The 17,456-nt window shown below is 40.9% G+C and overlaps 1 protein-coding gene across 10 annotated transcripts in view; it reads left to right on the top strand.

Moving 5' to 3' along the window:
- Positions 1-17,456, top strand: part of LOC139560405 (CMP-N-acetylneuraminate-beta-1,4-galactoside alpha-2,3-sialyltransferase-like) — a 97,257-nt gene that overhangs the window by 5,204 nt on the left and 74,597 nt on the right. The window contains exon 1 of one of the 10 annotated variants that reach the window (XM_071377129.1): positions 15,868-17,381. The exons of the other annotated variants lie outside the window; for them this stretch is intronic. The gene's annotated coding sequence lies outside the window, so the exon portion shown is untranslated. Of the gene's footprint in view, positions 1-15,867; positions 17,382-17,456 lie in introns of those variants that run through there. 10 annotated transcript variants of the gene reach the window in all.

Raw genomic sequence — 17,456 nt, 5'->3', positions numbered from 1 at the left:
ATGACAAACGCTGCGGGGTGACTAGTTTATATAGTGTCAAAGGACACAGGTGTCTAATCATGGCTGGGTGTGGCCTGATCATTGGTTAATTGTCATATATATTGCATACAAAAAAACACAAATGGATAGCATACGATCACAGATACAATTTGGCTACATAAGCCTACAAAGATTTACAATGAATGGCAAAATCACAAGAATGGCTTCAGATCAAAGTCTACATTGAGACCAAAGGAAGCAGGGGTCTTTAAATTAAAGATCTAGGCAGCCTCTCGTTTTACCAAATTGTCGAGGTTACCCCCTCCTAGGGAGGGTGACATGTTCGATGCCAATTTAACGTAAGGAGGAAATCGATTGGTTTGCTTCCAAAAAGTGGGCCGCAACTGGGTAAGTCGAGTTTTTGCACCTAATGGTGCTCCGAGATTCGTACTTTTAATTCGCATTTTGTTTTACCCACACATTTTTACCACAAGGATATATAACTGCCTTAGTGGAGCATGTCATAACACCTTTGATTGGGATCTGTTTCCCTGTTTGGGGCAGTTTGAAGGATCTACATGTATATGTGCCATTGCATTGAGCACAGCCATTACACATGTAGTTTCCATCCAGTAGGGGTGCAACTAAACGTTGTGCAGGGATATCTTGTGGTGGTAAATCAGAGTTAACCTATTGATTTCTGCCCCGCGAGAATACGACCAAGAGAGGGTCCGAAATCAAATCACAATCTGATGACACCGATAACTGTCATCGGATCTTAGAATGTGCCAATGTTTGAACGATTCCATTAATTTGTTCAGAGCAAGTTGAATTGCGGGTAGTTAGTGCCAGAATGCTTCTTTTTGCGAGACTGATCTTGAAAAAGATCATGTCTCGGTTTGTTTTGAATTTTCTTAATGGCAGTATTAGTCTGACCATTTTTGTACCCCTTCTCCTTGAATTTTCTTTGCGTCTCAGACATATTTGATGTCCTTTAGTAGTGGTTTCTTTGCAGCAATTCAACCATGAAGGCCTGATTCACGCAGTCTCCTCTGAACAGTTGATGTTGAGATGTGTCTGTTACTTGAACTCTGAAGCATTTATTTGGGCTGCAATCTGAGGTGCAGTTAACTCTAATGAACTGATCCTCTGCGGTCCTCATGAGAGCCAGTTTCATCATAGCGCTTGATGTTTTTTTGCGACTGCACTTGAAGAAATGTTCAAAGTTCTTGAAATGTTCCGCATTGACTGACCTTCATGTCTTAAAGTAATGATGGACTGTCGTTTCTCTTTGCTTATTTGAGGTGTTCTTGCCATAATATGGACTTGGTCTTGTACCAAATAGGGGGTGGCAGGGTAGCCTAGTGGTTAGAAATCAAATCAACAGAAATCTCATCAATCAAATTTCTCAAACATACAAGTACCATTTTTAAAGATAAAATTCTCGCCAACAGCCAATGAAATTGCAGGGCACCAAATACAAATCCAACAGAAATCTCATAAATCTAATTTTTCAAACATACAAGTATTAGGCACCATTTTAAAGATACAATTCTCGTTAATCCAGCCACAGTGTCTGATTTCAAAAATGCTTTACAGCGAAAGCTCCACAAACGGTTATGTTAGGTCACCACCAAGCCACAGAAAAACACAGCCATTTTTCCCGCCAAAGAGAGGATTCACAAAAAGCACAAATAGAGATAAAATTCATCACTAACCTTTGATGATCTTCATCAGATGATACTCATAGGACCTCATGTTACACAATACATGTATGTTTTGTTCGATAAAGTGCATATTTATATCAAAAAATCTAATTTTACATTGGCGCGTTACGTTCAGTAGTTCTAAAACATGCTGTGATTGAGCAGAGAGCCACATGAATTCACAGATACTCATTATAAATGTTGATAAATTCAAGTGTTATACATTTCTCCTTTAATGCAACCGCTGTGTCAGATTTAAAAAAAACATTACGGAAAAATCATAATGAGTACGGCGCTCAGCCCAAACCAGCCAAAATAAATATCCGCCATGTTGCGCAGTCAACATTAGTCAAAAATAGCATTATAAATATTCACTTACCTTTGATCTTCATTCGAATGCACTCCCAGGAATCGCAGTTCCACAATAAATGTTTGTTTTGTTCGGTAATGTCCATAATTTATGTCCAAATAGCTTCTTTTGTTAGGGCGTTTGGTAAACAAATCCAAACGCGCGTTCAGGTCCAGTCGGACGAAAAGTTCAAAAAGTTATATTACAGGTCTAAGAAACTTGTCAAACTAAGTATAGAATCAATCTTTAGGATGTTTTTATCATAAATGTTCAATAATGTTCCAACCGGAGAATTCCATTGTCTGTAGAAAAGCAATGGAACGAGAGCTACCTCATGTGAACGCGCGTGACTGAGAACGAGGCTGCTTCCAGACCCCTTAGTCAAACAGTTCTCATTCGCTCCCACTTCACAGTAGAAGCCTGAAACAACGTTCTAAAGACGGTTGACATCTAGTGGAAGCCTTATGAAGTGCAAAATAACCCATATCCCACTGCGTATTCAATAGGGGCTGAGTTCAAAAACGACAAACCTCAGATTTCCCACTTCCTGTTTGGATTTTTTTCTTTCTCTGGTTTTTGCCTGCCATATGAGTTCTGTTATACTCACAGACATCATTCAAACAGTTTTAGAAACTTCAGAGTGTTTTCTATCCAATACTAATAATAATATGCATATATTAGCATCTGGGACTGAGTAGGAGGCAGTTTACTCTGGGAATGCTATTCATCCAAAAGTGAAAATGCTGCCCCCTATCCCAAAGAAGTTAAATAAAGGTAAATAAAAATAGGGCTATCTTCTGTATACCACCCCTACCTTGTCACAACACAACTGGTTGGCTCAAACGCATAAAGAAGGAAAGAAATTCTACAAATGAACTTTAACAGGGCACACCTGTTAATTGAAATGCATTCCAGGTGACTACCTCATGAAGCTGGTTGAGAGAATGCTAAGAGTGCGCAAAGGTGTCATCAAGGCAGGGTGGCTACTTTAAAGAATCTAAAATATATTTAGGTTCCTACATGATTCCCTATGTGTTAGTTATGTAGAAAATAGTAAAAATAAATAAAACCCCTTGAATGAGTAGGTGTGTCCAAACGTTTGACTGGTACTGTACATGTGAGTTACCATACCCTGTCTCAGGGATGGCTAACTCTGGAAATTCCTTCGGTCTCTATAGAGTTAAGTAAATCAGCTTTTAGATTTTTGCACCTTGGTGCCTCTAGGGCAATTCAGACGGCTGATTAATTAAGGACCTTTTTTTCTGAAGAATGTGTTTTTTTAAATGATTTTGTTTTATTAATCTCTGTTTTGGTTTTTGTATTGTTGTGTATATTTTTATTACAGGGCTCATCTGTAAAAGAGACCGTGGTCTCCACATGAGTCCCTGTCAAAAGTGTTTGTGTTGAGTAACCTTGATTAGAGAATGCTGATGTGCACACTGGCTGGAATGTTCTGTTTTGACTTGACTGTTTCTGTGAGAAACAACCCAAAGCGGTGTCTGAGTCAGTTTACACCGTTTACTGAACATATGCTATGAGCAAGACCGAGAGACAAAGTTGTGTTATTAGTTGTTGTTTTTTATGATTAGGTGTTGCCATATGAGAAGCCTAATCCTGCTATGAATAGTCCTGTCCTATAGAATCTTCTAGTCATAACTATAGAATCGGGATACAGTATGCCTTTTCTTTTAACCCCTGGAGAACATCTGTTGCTCTTTACATTTTATGCTGCACCGTCTCTGTTATAGTGGTCGCTGTAAAGAGTTAATATAATCTTATTTCTACACTAGCCTCGCCCATAAGAGAATGCTGCCACCACAATACTTGAAAATACAGGTGGTTTTACTTTGTATTGGATATGACCCAAACCTGTAGTTTTTAATTTAGGCCAAAAAGTTAATTTCTTTGGTGTCTTGCAGGATTACTTAACAGCCTTGTTGCAAACAGAAGAGATGATTTGGAGGGGATTCTTTTAGCACAGGCTTCCCTTTTCTCTTTGTCATACTGGCCATTAATGTGGAGTAAGTTCAATGTTCTTGATTCCAGTTGTATTTTAAAGTATTGTGGTGGCAGCATCATGTTATGGGTATGCATGTCACCGGCAGGGACTGGAGTTTGTCATGATCAAAATAATTGACGGGAGCAAAGCCCAGGTAAAAAGTTAGAAGAAAATCATTAATGAGCTCAAGAAGAAAATCAGTAATGAACTGAAGGCGAACAGAGGAGTTGATCCTGATTTGATAACCCACAGATATCTTCCAATCACAATGATTATCCAAGTACTGGAACTCTGTCACTTTTCTTTCCACAGAACACCTTGGTATCCGATTGCTAAGCAACCATTTTTTGATTGTCCAGATGAAACCAGTCTGTCAAAAGTTGCTAGCTCACATCTAGATTTTTAAACTAAATACATACTGAAATTCCAACCACAAAACCTATTTGCTTAGATTTTAAGCATCAGAATACAACTAGCCTAGCTAACAACTAAATGTTTTTTATTTTGTTATTCAAATTATGAGGCTCCACATATAGTCATGGAAAATGTTATTTTCAACAACCAATGAGCAACTCTGCCGTAAATTCAGCTGCATATTGAACATTGAGATTGCCGAAAGACCAGTCTCTGGCAATGACATGGTGTGCCAAGGAGTGGAATGTTAGCTAAAAAGACTGCTACTCAGACTACAGACTTTCAATCCCCTTCTGGATCAAGATCCGTATTGCTTTAACTACTGCCACATATTTCCATAAAGAAATTGAGAAAACACACAGGTGCAAAATCAAGTTGACTTACAAAAATGAGAGAGACCAACAGCAAGCGAGGTGATGTAGTGTCCACAACTTAAGCATATGGTATCTGAAAAGACGTATCCCAAAAGCATGATGGTGTGCACATGCTAACAGAAAGTAATGAGGTGGGTAGCTAGGTAATTGTGTCATTGTAGCTAGTATTTATGCGTACATACATCTGCTCTATTAAGTTCGATTTTTGTTCGATTATCTATACATTAGGCCAGGGTTCACCAACTGGTGGCTTCCGGGCCAAATCTGGCCTGCCTGCAATATTATTTGGCCCCCCAAATTAATTATGAAGATAAATAAATATATATAAAGTTGAAGTCGGACGTTTACGTACACTTAGGTTGGAGTCATTAAAACTAATTTTTTCTACCACTCCACAAATTTCTTGTTAACAAACTATGTGAAATGTCAGAATAATAGGGGAGAGAATTATTTATTTCGGCTTTAATTTTTTCCATCACATTCCCAGTGGGTCAGAAGTTTACATGCACTCAATTGGGTTTTGGTAGCATTGCCTGTTAAATTGTTTAACTTGGGTCAAACGTTTCGGGTCGCCTTCCACAAGCTTCCCACAATACGTTGGGTGAATTTTGGCCCATTCCTCCTGACAGAGCTGGTGTAACTGAGTTAAGTTTGTAGGCCTCCTTGCTCACACACTTTTTCAGTTCTGCCCACAAATGTTTTATAGGATTGAGGTCAGGGCTTTGTGATGGCCACTCCAATACCTTGACTTTGCTGTCCATAAGCCATTTTTCCAGAACCTCGGCAGTATGGTTGGGGTCATTGTCCATTTGGAAGACCCATTTGCGACCAAGCTTTAACTTCCTGACTGATGTCTTGAGATGTTGCTTCAATATATCCACATAGTTTTCCTACCTCATGATGCCATCTATTTTGTGAAGTGCACCAGTCCCTCCTGCAGCAAAGCACCCCCACAACATGATGCTGCCACCCCTGTGCTTCACGGTTAGGATGGTGTTCTTCGGCTTGCAAGCATCCCATCCCCCCTTTTCCTCCAAACATAACAATGGTCATTATGGCCAAACAGTTTTATTTTTGTTTCATCAGACCAGAGGACATTTCTCCAAAAAGTACGATCTTTGTCCCCGTGTGCAGTTGCAAAATGTAGTCTGGCTTTTTTATGGCGGTTTTGGAGCAGTGGCTTCTTCCTTGCTGAGCGGCCTTTCAGGTTATGTCAAGTTATAGGACTGGTTTTACTGTGGATATATATACTTTTGTACCTGTTTCCTCCAGCATCTTCAAGGTCCTTTGCTGTTCTAAGAATGATTTGCACTTTTTGCACCAAAGTACATTCATCTCTAGAAGACAGAATGCATCTCCTTCCTGAGCGGTATGACGACTACGTGGTCCCATGGTGTTTATACTTTCGTCTATTGTTTGTACATATGAATGTGGTACCGTCAGGCGTTTGGAAATTGCTCCCAAGGATGAACCAGACTTGTGGAGGTCTACAATTATTTTCTGAGGTCTTGGCTGATTTCTTTTGATTTTCCCATGATGTCAAGCAGAGGCACTGAGTTTGAAGGTAGGCCTTGAAATGCATCCACAGGTACACCTCCAATTGACTCAAATGATGTCAATTAGCCTATCAGAAGCTTTTAAAGCCTTGATATCATTTTCTTGGAATTTTCCAAGCTGTTTAAAGGCACAGTCAATTTAGTGTATGTTAACTTCTGACACACTGGAATTGTGATACAGTGAATAGTAAGTGAAACAATCTGTAAACAATTGTTGGAAAAATGAATTGTGTCATGCACAAAGTAGATGTCCTAACCAACTTACCAAAACTATAGTTTGTTAACAAGACATTTGTGGTTGAAAAATTAGTTTTAATGACTCCAACCTAAGTGTGTAAACTTCTGACTTTAAATGTGTGTGTGACCATTTTGTGGTGCTGAAACGTAATGCTTCAACCGCAGCGCAATCAATAGGTGAACAGTGTCTAGTACTGAAAATATAGCTAACTTATAGTTAATATAGCAACAGATGGAAAAAACCTATACCAGTTGAGTAATTCATTTCAACAATCTTCATTTTAATTTGACTTTACAAACAACAAGGGGGCTTAATTGGAGTCTATTTCTTCCGAGCCTAGGTCTATATAAAATAGCCTACCTCAGCCAGTTAAGTTATGAGGCTCAACAGCTTCTTTTACAATAAAAAAAATTATGATTATATATTTTTTTAGGCCTATTTACAATTGCAACTCGCCAAAAATGTAGCATCCTACATAAAACAATCATTAAAAGAAAAAAGCGATGTGTTGATCGGGATAGGCTGCAAATTAACTACAGAACAAACAGAAATTACTGTCAGCTTGAGACCTAAATATCCCTGGATAACCACTCACAATAATGTTAGTATTTAGTAAATATAGTCATATAGGCCACTAAGTGACTTACTCAATGGGAAAAGTTGTCGCGTGAGATGGGTGTGATTTTGATCACAGATCGGGGGATTGACTTATGTGAAAGCCGTTTCCTGTCGTGAGTCTATATTGTGTTCATAGAGGAAAATGAGTACTTGCAGGTGAAAGTCGATCCAAACATTGTTAGCACACAAAATACAAGTTTCTTTATTGTGCTGTATTCCTCTGAGCATGCCACCCACAACGCACACAAGGATTCGGCACTCCTGAGCACATCCCTGATGTGCTAAAGTGCAAGTAGCTTTCCAGATGAAAAGTCCAAATCGAACAACTCAAGCTTCTTAGTAAAGGCCTTACGTTTTTCCACCATGTCCACGACTGTTTTCCCTCTTCCATGTAACTGCATGTAATTTAAATTACTCCATGTAATTTAACCCATTTTAAGTGACAGAATGTCAGGCCAAAAAGCTGTTTGTGTAGCTTGCAGTTAACGCTTCAATGTTTCTGTGTCAGGCCTCTGTCTGGGGCAGGAAGGCCACTTTGAAAGTTCCATGCTTAGATTCAAAAAGATTTCTGAAATTGAAGTCTTAGTAAACAGCAACATTTTCATTGAAAATAATACGCACTGGCTTGGTATTGGGAAAAGATGGTAAGATTGACGCATATCTCTCTGTACATTGTTCCTTTTCACTATCCACCTTTTTCTTTCTAATTTTGATAACCTTTTGAGCGACATTTTCTCTTGCTATCAAGCTAATTATTCTGATCAAATGTTGACGTAAAATAAATTTGTGTAGGCTACGTAGACCTGTTTTTTCCCAACCAATCAACGCACAGAGAAATAGACAAAATAATATTTGAGTATTTATTATGTAGCCTACTAATCGAATGCGTTAAACATGTTGTTGAATTTGTAGTGTAGGCTAATTAATTGTGCTAATATTATAAACTAATTTATGTCCTGGCCCGCTGACCTATTAGCTCAATAAAAATTTGGCCCAAGACCAAACCTAGTTGACAAACCCTGCATTAAGCGATCATCGTTTTTTCCCCAATAGGCCTGACATATCACCTCTTTCAAGAAACTTTCTGTTTTGATAGTTATTTTACCTAAAAACCTTTAGGCCTACCTATAGAAAATTGTAAGAACATTTACTTACATGATCTAACCCTGTTTATTATTAAGTTTTACAATAATTTCAAAGACCGTAATTCATGTTTTGTGGAGCTTTTTATTATAATATATTATCACGCCAATTTGTGTGTTTTGTATGCACTTCCAGTAATACTGTGTATGAAAATCTGGATACCACCTAACCCTGCCATAGTCTTCTGAAAAATAAATCTAGGGTTAGGTTTTCAGCAGGACATTTTACTCACATGCCAAAGACACACCAGAATGGCTTTCCAAGAGGTGGTGAGTTTCCAAGGGCGGGTGTGTAGACTTTCACTAGCGACTGTATATTTAGCTCTAAATGATGTGCACATGTTTTATGCTTAATTTCTAGCCTAGGCAAGACCTCAGTCTTTCCTTTACAGACTTGTTCACAGTCCTCATTTCAGGACTAAAGTCTAGGCCAAGACTGTGGGATGGCCAGCTTCTTCATAGGTGTCAATCAGTTGCGCGTGGCAGCAATCATATCTGGTGGTTTTCTGGAGATTGAGTGTGTTTGTGTTGAGTAACTTTGATTAGAGAATGCTGATGTGCACACTGGCTGGAATGTTCTGTTTTGACTTGACTGTTTCTGTGAGAAACAACCCAAAGCGGTGTCTGAGTCAGTTTACACCGTTTACTGAACATATGCTATGAGCAAGACCGAGAGACAAAGTTGTGTTATTAGTTTTTTTATGAAAGGGCATGCTACGCCTCGCTTCGCGTTCCTTGGAAAATATGCAGTATTTTGTTTTTTTATGTGTTATTTCTTACATCGGTACCCCAGGTAATCTTAGGTTTCATTACATACAGTCGGGAGGAACTACTGAATATACGATTAACGTCAACTCACCATCGTTATAACCAGGAATATGACTTTCCCGAAACGGATCCAGTGTTTTGCCTTCCACCCAATACAATGGATCTGATCCCAGCCGGGGACCCTATGCGACGCCGTAAAAGGGGCAAACGTAGCGGTCTCTTGGTCAGGCTTCGGAGACGGGCACATCGCGCTCCACTCCCTAGCATACTACTCGCCAATGTCCAGTCTCTTGACAATAAGGTTGATGAAATCCGAGCACGGGTAACATTCCAGAGAGACATCAGGGATTGCAACGTGCTCTGCTTCACGGAAACATGGCTAACTCAAGAGACGCTAACGGAGTCGGTGCAGCCAGCTGGTTTCTTCACGCATCGCGCCGACAGAAACATACATCTTTCTGGTAAGAAGAGGGGCGGGGGGGTATGCCTTATGATTAACGAGACGTGGTGTGATCATCATAACAACACACAGGAACTCAAGTCATTCTGTTCACCTGATCTAGAACTCCTCACAATCAAATGTCGACCGCATTATCTACCAAGGGAATTCTCCTCGATCATAATCACAGCCGTATATATTCCCCCCCAAGCAGACACATCGATGGCCCTGAACGAACTTTATCTGACTCTTTGTAAACTGGAAACCACACACCCTGAGGCTGCATTCATCGTAGCTGGGGATTTTAACAAGGCTAATCTAAAAACAAAACTCCCTAAATTCTATCAGCATATCGATTGTGCTACCAGGGCTGGTAAAACCCTGGATCATTGTTATACTAACTTCCGCGACGCATATAAGGCCCTCCCCCGCCCTCCTTTCGGAAAAGCTGACCACGACTCCATTTTGTTGATTCCAGCCTACAAACAGAAACTAAAACAACAAGCTCCGGCGCTCAGGTCGGTTCAACGCTGGTCCGACCAATCTGATTCCACGCTTCAAGACTGCTTCGATCACGCGGATTGGAATATGTTCCGCATTGCGTCCAACAACAACATGGACGAATATGCTGATTCGGTGAGCGAGTTCATTAGGAAGTGCATTGACGATGTCGTACCCACAGCAACGATTAAAACATTCCCAAACCAGAAACCGTGGATTGACGGCAGCATTCGCGTGAAACTGAAAGCGCGAACCACTGCTTTTAACCAGGGCAAGGTGACCGGAAACATGACCGAATACAAACAGTGTAGCTATTCTCTCCGCAAGGCTATCAAACAGGCTAAGTCCCAGTACAGAGACAAAATAGAGTCGCAATTCAACAGCTCAGACACAAGAGGTATGTGGCAGGGTCTACAGTCTATCACGGATTACAAAAAGAAAACCAGCCCCGTCGCGGACCAGGATGTCTTGCTCCCAGACAGGCTAAATAACTTTTTTGCCCGCTTTGAGGACAATACAGTGCCACTGACACGGCCCGCTACCAAAACCTGCGGGCTCTCCTTCACTGCAGCCGAGGTGAGTAAAACATTTAAACGTGTTAACCCTCGCAAGGCTGCAGGCCCAGACGGCATTCCCAGCCGCGTCCTCAGAGCATGCGCAGACCAGCTGGCTGGTGTGTTTACGGACATATTCAATCAATCCGTATCCCAGTCTGCTGTTCCCACATGCTTCAAGAGGGCCACCATTGTTCCTGTTCCCAAGAAAGCTAAGGTAACTGAGCTAAACGACTACCGCCCCGTAGCACTCACTTCCGTCATCATGAAGTGCTTTGAGAGACTAGTCAAGGACCATATCACCTCCACCCTACCGGACACCCTAGACCCACTCCAATTTGCTTACCGACCCAATAGGTCCACAGACGACGCAATCGCAACCACACTGCACACTGCCCTAACCCATCTGGACAAGAGGAATACCTATGTGAGAATGCTGTTCATCGATTACAGCTCAGCATTTAACACCATAGTACCCTCCAAACTCGTCATCAAGCTCGAGACCCTGGGTCTCGACCCCGCCCTGTGCAACTGGGTCCTGGACTTCCTGACGGGCCGCCCCCAGGTGGTGAGGGTAGGTAACAACATCTCCACCCCGCTGATCCTCAACACTGGGGCCCCACAAGGGTGCGTTCTGAGCCCTCTCCTGTACTCCCTGTTCACCCACGACTGCGTGGCCATGCACGCCTCCAACTCAATCATCAAGTTTGCGGATGACACTACAGTGGTAGGCTTGATTACCAACAACGACGAGACGGCCTACAGGGAGGAGGTGAGGGCCCTCGGAGTGTGGTGTCAGGAAAATAACCTCACACTCAACGTCAACAAAACAAAGGAGATGATTGTGGACTTCAGGAAACAGCAGAGGGAGCACCCCCCTATCCACATCGACGGGTGAGTAGTGGAGAAGGTGGAAAGTTTTAAGTTCCTCGGTGTACACATCACGGACAAACTGAATTGGTCCACCCACACAGACAGCGTTGTGAAGAAGGCGCAGCAGCGCCTCTTCAACCTCAGGAGGCTGAAGAAATTCGGCTTGTCACCAAAAGCACTCACAAACTTCTACAGATGCACAATCGAGAGCATCCTGTCGGGCTGTATAACCGCCTGGTACGGCAACTGCTCCGCCCACAACCGTAAGGCTCTCCAGAGGGTAGTGAGGTCTGCAGAACGCATCACCGGGGGCAAACTACCTGCCCTCCAGGACACCTACACCACCCGATGTCACAGGAAGGCCATAAAGATCATCAAGGACAACAACCACCCAAGCCACTGCCTGTTCACCCCGCTATCATCCAGAAGGCGAGGTCAGTACAGGTGCATCAAAGCAGGGACCGAGAGACTGAAAAACAGCTTCTATCTCAAGGCCATCAGACTGTTAAACAGCCACCACTAACATTTAGCGGCCGCTGCCAACATACTGACTCAACTCCAGCCACTTTAAAAATGGGAATTGATGGAAATTATGTAAAAATGTGCCACTTTAAACAATGCCACTTACCCTACATTACCCATCTCATATGTATATGTATATACTGTACTCTATATCATCTACTGCATCTTGCCATCTTTATGTAATACATGTACCACTAGCCACTTTAAACTATGCCACTTTATGTTTACATACCCTACAGTACTCATCTCATATGTATATACCGTACTCTATACCATCTACTGCATCTTGCCTATGCCGTTCTGTACCATCACTCATTCATATATCTTTATGTACATATTCTTTATCCCTTTACACTTGTGTGTATAAGGTAGTAGTTGTGGAATTGTTAGGTTAGATTACTTGTTGTTATTACTGCATTGTCGGAACTAGAAGCACAAGCATTTCGCTACACTCGCATTAACATCTGCTAACCATGTGTATGTGACTAATAAAATTTGATTTGATTTGATTTATATGAGAAGCCTAATCCTGCTATGAATAGTCCTGTCCTATAGAATCTTCTAGTCATAACTATAGAATCAGGATACAGTATGCCTTTTCTTTTAACGTCTGTTGCTCTTTAAATTTTATGCTGCTCCATCTCTGTTATAGTGGTTGTTGTGAAGAGGTAATGTAATGTATTCATATTTCTACACTAATTCAGCTCAGTGCACAGTTGCCTCACTCCACCGGGCCTTTAAAACCATTGTTAGCACATGCCTCCAGCTGTTTGGAGAGAGAAAAAAGACAATGAAATGGAATTTGAATTGAGGTTCAGTTTTACATGTCACATCCCACAAATCCAAGGCATAATGTGTCTCCACAGGCTCTGTGCTAGTGTTGCACGGTATACTGAAACTTAAGTACTAAAAAAAAAAAACGTTTCGGCATTAGAATGTGTTACTCTCACTACTACTGTCAAATGTGACTGAGAGGATCAAGACTATCAATCAGTACAGCCCCTTTATAGAGTGAAGAGCAGAGTGCCTGTGCCACCTATTCATTCATTGCTAGAGCTGTCTGGGCTGCATTGTTAGCGCCCCCACACTCATGCTGCACAGAAGTTAACCCACTTGAATAATGCAACACGGCATGTAGAAATGTTGAAACTGTTCATTACAGTTTGCAAAACAGTGTCCATACAGGCTAGAACACTTTACAAAATAAGTCCTGAAACAAGCTCAACTCAATGCATGCACTGTGAATAGACCTAGACTACATCTTGATTTACCCAGTTTATCAATAGATTTACCAATCAAATAAATGATTATCTTTATGAAATAAGTATATTTTGTATTATGTTTTGCTTTACATAGTACTAGGGTAGTGAATTCAGCTGAAAGTTAAATTTGTTTTTAACCAAAGTCAAATTGATTGTATAATTGATTAATAAATGCATATATGGCTGTCTCTAAATAATAGACATAAAGTCTGTTAAAAGTAATGGTATTGAGCTCAAAAAATTCCCAGTGATTGAACAGGGCCTGGTTTCCCAAAAGCATCTTATGGCTAAGTTCGTTAGAACCATTGAGCTCTGACTGGTTCATCGTTAGAACCGGTCCCAGAGCAGTTGCTGAGTTTCTGTCTGGATCAAGTGCCATTCTGTGACTTTACCTAATATGCATTATTTCTTTGTTTGTGGTATCGTAAGCCAGGTACCGGATGATTGGAATTTGCAGGTGTGACAAAATTGCTTTGTTGGGTTACATTTTCTTTTCCAGTAGACCTCCGGGCCGGGGTGATTGTAAACCGCACAGAAGAGCTAAATGAATGCGATTAAGAGATGGTTTCATATCCCAGATATGAATCTCTTCACTCATCAGTGCTATATTTCAGATCTCAGGGCACGAGTGAGTCTGCATAGTGCCTCTTCCTTTGTCACTTGAGGTCGACCGATTATGATTTTTCAACACCGATACCGATTTATTGGAGGACCAAAAAAAGCCAATACCGATTAATCGTCCGATTCTTTTTTTTTTTATATATATATATATATATATATATATATATATATATATATATATATATATATATATATATATATATATACAGTGGGGAGAACAAGTATTTGATACACTGCCGATTTTGCAGGTTTTCCTACTTACAAAGCATGTAGAGGTCTGTAATTTTTATCACAGGTACACTTCAACTGTGAGACGGAATCTAAAACAAAAATCCAGAAAATCACATTGTATGATTTTTAAGTAATTCATTTGCATTTTATTGCATGACATAAGTATTTGATATATCAGAAAAGCAGAACTTAATATTTGGTACAGAAACCTTTGTTTGCAATTACAGAGATCATACGTTTCCTGTAGTTCTTGACCAGGTTTGCACACACTGCGGCAGGGATTTTGGCCCACTCCTCCATACAGACCTTCTCCAGATCCTTCAGGTTTCGGGGCTGTCGCTGGGCAATACGGACTTTCAGCTCCCTCCAAAGATTTTCTATTGGGTTCAGGTCTGGAGACTGGCTAGGCCACTCCAGGACCTTGAGATGCTTCTTACGGAGCCACTCCTTAGTTGCCCTGGCTGTGTGTTTCGGGTCGTTGTCATGCTGGAAGACCCTGCCACGACCTATCTTCAATGCTCTTACTGAGGGAAGGAGGTTGTTGGCCAAGATCTCGCGATGCATGGCCCCATCCATCCTCCCCTCAATACGGTGCAGTCGTCCTGTCCCCTTTGCAGAAAAGCATCCCCAAAGAATGATGTTTCCACCTCCAAGCTTCACGGTTAGGATGGTGTTCTTGGGGTTGTACTAATCCTTCTTCTTCCTCTAAACACGGCGAGTGGAGTTTAGACCAAAAAGCTCTATTTTTGTCTCAACAGACCACATGACCTTCTCCCATTCCTCCTCTGGATCATCCAGATGGTCATTGGCAAACTTCAGACGGGCCTGGACATGCGCTGGCTTGAGCAGGGGGACCTTGCGTGCGCTGCAGGATTTTAATCCATGACGGCGTAGTGTGTTACTAATGGTTTTCTTTGAGACTGTGGTCCCAGCTCTCTTCAGGTCATTGACCAGGTCCTGCCGTGTAGTTCTGGGCTGATCCCTCACCTTCCTCATGATCATTGATGCCCCACGAGGTGAGATCTTGCATGGAGCCCTAGACCGAAGGTGATTGACCGTCATCTTGAACTTCTTCCATTTTCTAATAATTGCGCCAACAGTTGTTGCCTTCTCACCAAGCTGCTTACCTATTGTCCTGTAGCCCATCCCAGCCTTGTGCAGGTCTACAATTTTATCCCTGATGTCCTTACACAGCTCTCTGGTCTTGGCCATTGTGGAGAGGTTGGAGTCTGTTTGATTGAGTGGGTGGACAGGTGTCTTTTATACAGGTAACGAGTTCAAACAGGTGCAGTTAATACAGGTAATGAGTGGAGAACAGGAGGGCTTCTTAAAGAAAAACTAACAGGTCTGTGAGAGCCGGAATTCTTACTAGTTGGTAGGTGATCAAATACTTATGTCATGCAATAAAATGCGAATTAATTACTTAAAAATCATACAATGTGATTTTCTGGATTTTTGTTTTAAATTCCGTCTCTCACGGTTGAAGTGTACCTATGATAAAAATTACAGACCTCTACATGCTTTGTAAGTAGGAAAACCTGCAAAATCGGCAGTGTATCAAATACTTGTTCTCCCCACTGTATATTTGTAATGATGACAATTACACCAATACTGAATGAACAAGGAACCCTTTTATTTTAACTTAATATAATATATAAATAATCTATTTAGTCTCAAATAAATAATGAAACATGTTCAATTTGGTTTAAATAATGCAAAAACAGTGTTGGAGAAGAATGTAAAAGTGCAATATGTGCCATGTAAAAAAGCTAACGTTTAAGTTCATTGCTCAGAACATGAGAACATATGAACGCTGGTGGTTCAATATTCCCAGTTAAGAAGTTTTAGGTTGTAGTTATTACAGGAATCATGACTATAATTCTCTCTATACCATTTGTATTTCATATACCTATACCATTTGTATTTCATATACCTTTGACTATTGTATGTTCTTATAGCCACTTTAGTATTGCCAGCCTAATCTCGGGAGTTGATTGGCTTGAAATCATAAACAGCGCTGTGCTTCAAGCATTGCTAAGAGCTGCTCGCAAACGCAGTAAAGTGCTCTTTGAATGAATGCTTATGAGCCTGCTGCTGCCAACCACCGCTCAGTCAGACTGCTCTATCAAATCATAGACTTAATTATAATAATCACACAGATTCGAGCCTTTGGTCATTAATATGGTCAAATCTGGAAAACTATCATTTCAAAAACAAAACTTTTATTCTTTCAGTGAAATACGGAACCAACCCTAAGTCTAAATATTGCTGTTACATTGCACAACCTATGTTATGTCATAATTGTCAAATTCTGGCAAATTAATTACGGTCTTTTTTAGGGAGAAAGACAGTTCGCAGCGAGCCTGTGGTCCAAACTGTTGCATATACCCTGACTCTGCTTGCACTGAACGCAAGAGAAGTGACAATTTCCCTAGTTAATATTGCCTGCTAACATGCATTTATTTTTACTAAATATGCAGGTTTAAAAAAAATATACTTCTGTGTATTGTTTTTAAGAAAGGCATTGATGTTTATGGTTAGGTATATTTGTGCAACCATTGTGCTTTTTTCGCAAATGTGCTTTTGTTAAATCATCACCTGTTTGGCAAAGTTGAAGTAGGCTGTGATTCGATGATAAATTAACAGGCACCGTATTGATTATATGCAACGCAGGACAAGCTAGTTAACCTAGTAATATCAACCATGTGTAGTTTGTTTTTTGTAAGATAAGTTTAATGCTAGCTAGCAACTTACCATGGCTCATTGAGGCCACATTGCAGCTATAAGGTCGTTTTGATGCTGCACCCTGTGTAACAGGTGGTCAGCCTGCCACGCAGTTTCCTCATGGATTGCAATGTAATCGGCATCCAAAAAGGCTGATTACTGATTATGACAACTTGAAATCGACCATGCTGATTAATCGGTCGACCTCTAGTGGGAACCAATGGTTGGGGAGGCCAGTTGGATCATATTACCTCAGTTATGGAGAGTTTTTGGAAATGTAAAAACGTCTGTGGCTCAGCCTAGTTGGATGTTTGCTCAGCAGGAAACGTTTACTAGACATTGTTGACTAATTTCAACAATTGCAGTTAAGCCGCTGACAAGCAGTGTGCGCCAACTTCTGCAACACACTGGCTTCTCATCTTCTCCCTCCCTTCATGAGCACTGAGTAATGGAAAGCTGGAACTAAGAACTTGGTTTGGTGAGCCACCTTATTGTGTAATCACCTCATTGGGTAAGCTATTCTTCGATCAGTTGTCATTTAAAGAGAGTAGATTGGGAAAGGTTAAGCAGCCTAAGCCATTTCTTA

The sequence above is a fragment of the Salvelinus alpinus genome, chromosome 30, assembly GCF_045679555.1.
Source record: "Salvelinus alpinus chromosome 30, SLU_Salpinus.1, whole genome shotgun sequence".
NCBI lineage: Eukaryota > Metazoa > Chordata > Actinopteri > Salmoniformes > Salmonidae > Salvelinus > Salvelinus alpinus.
The sequence above is the reverse complement of the archived record's forward strand: the minus strand, read 5'-3'. Positions and strand labels throughout refer to the sequence as shown.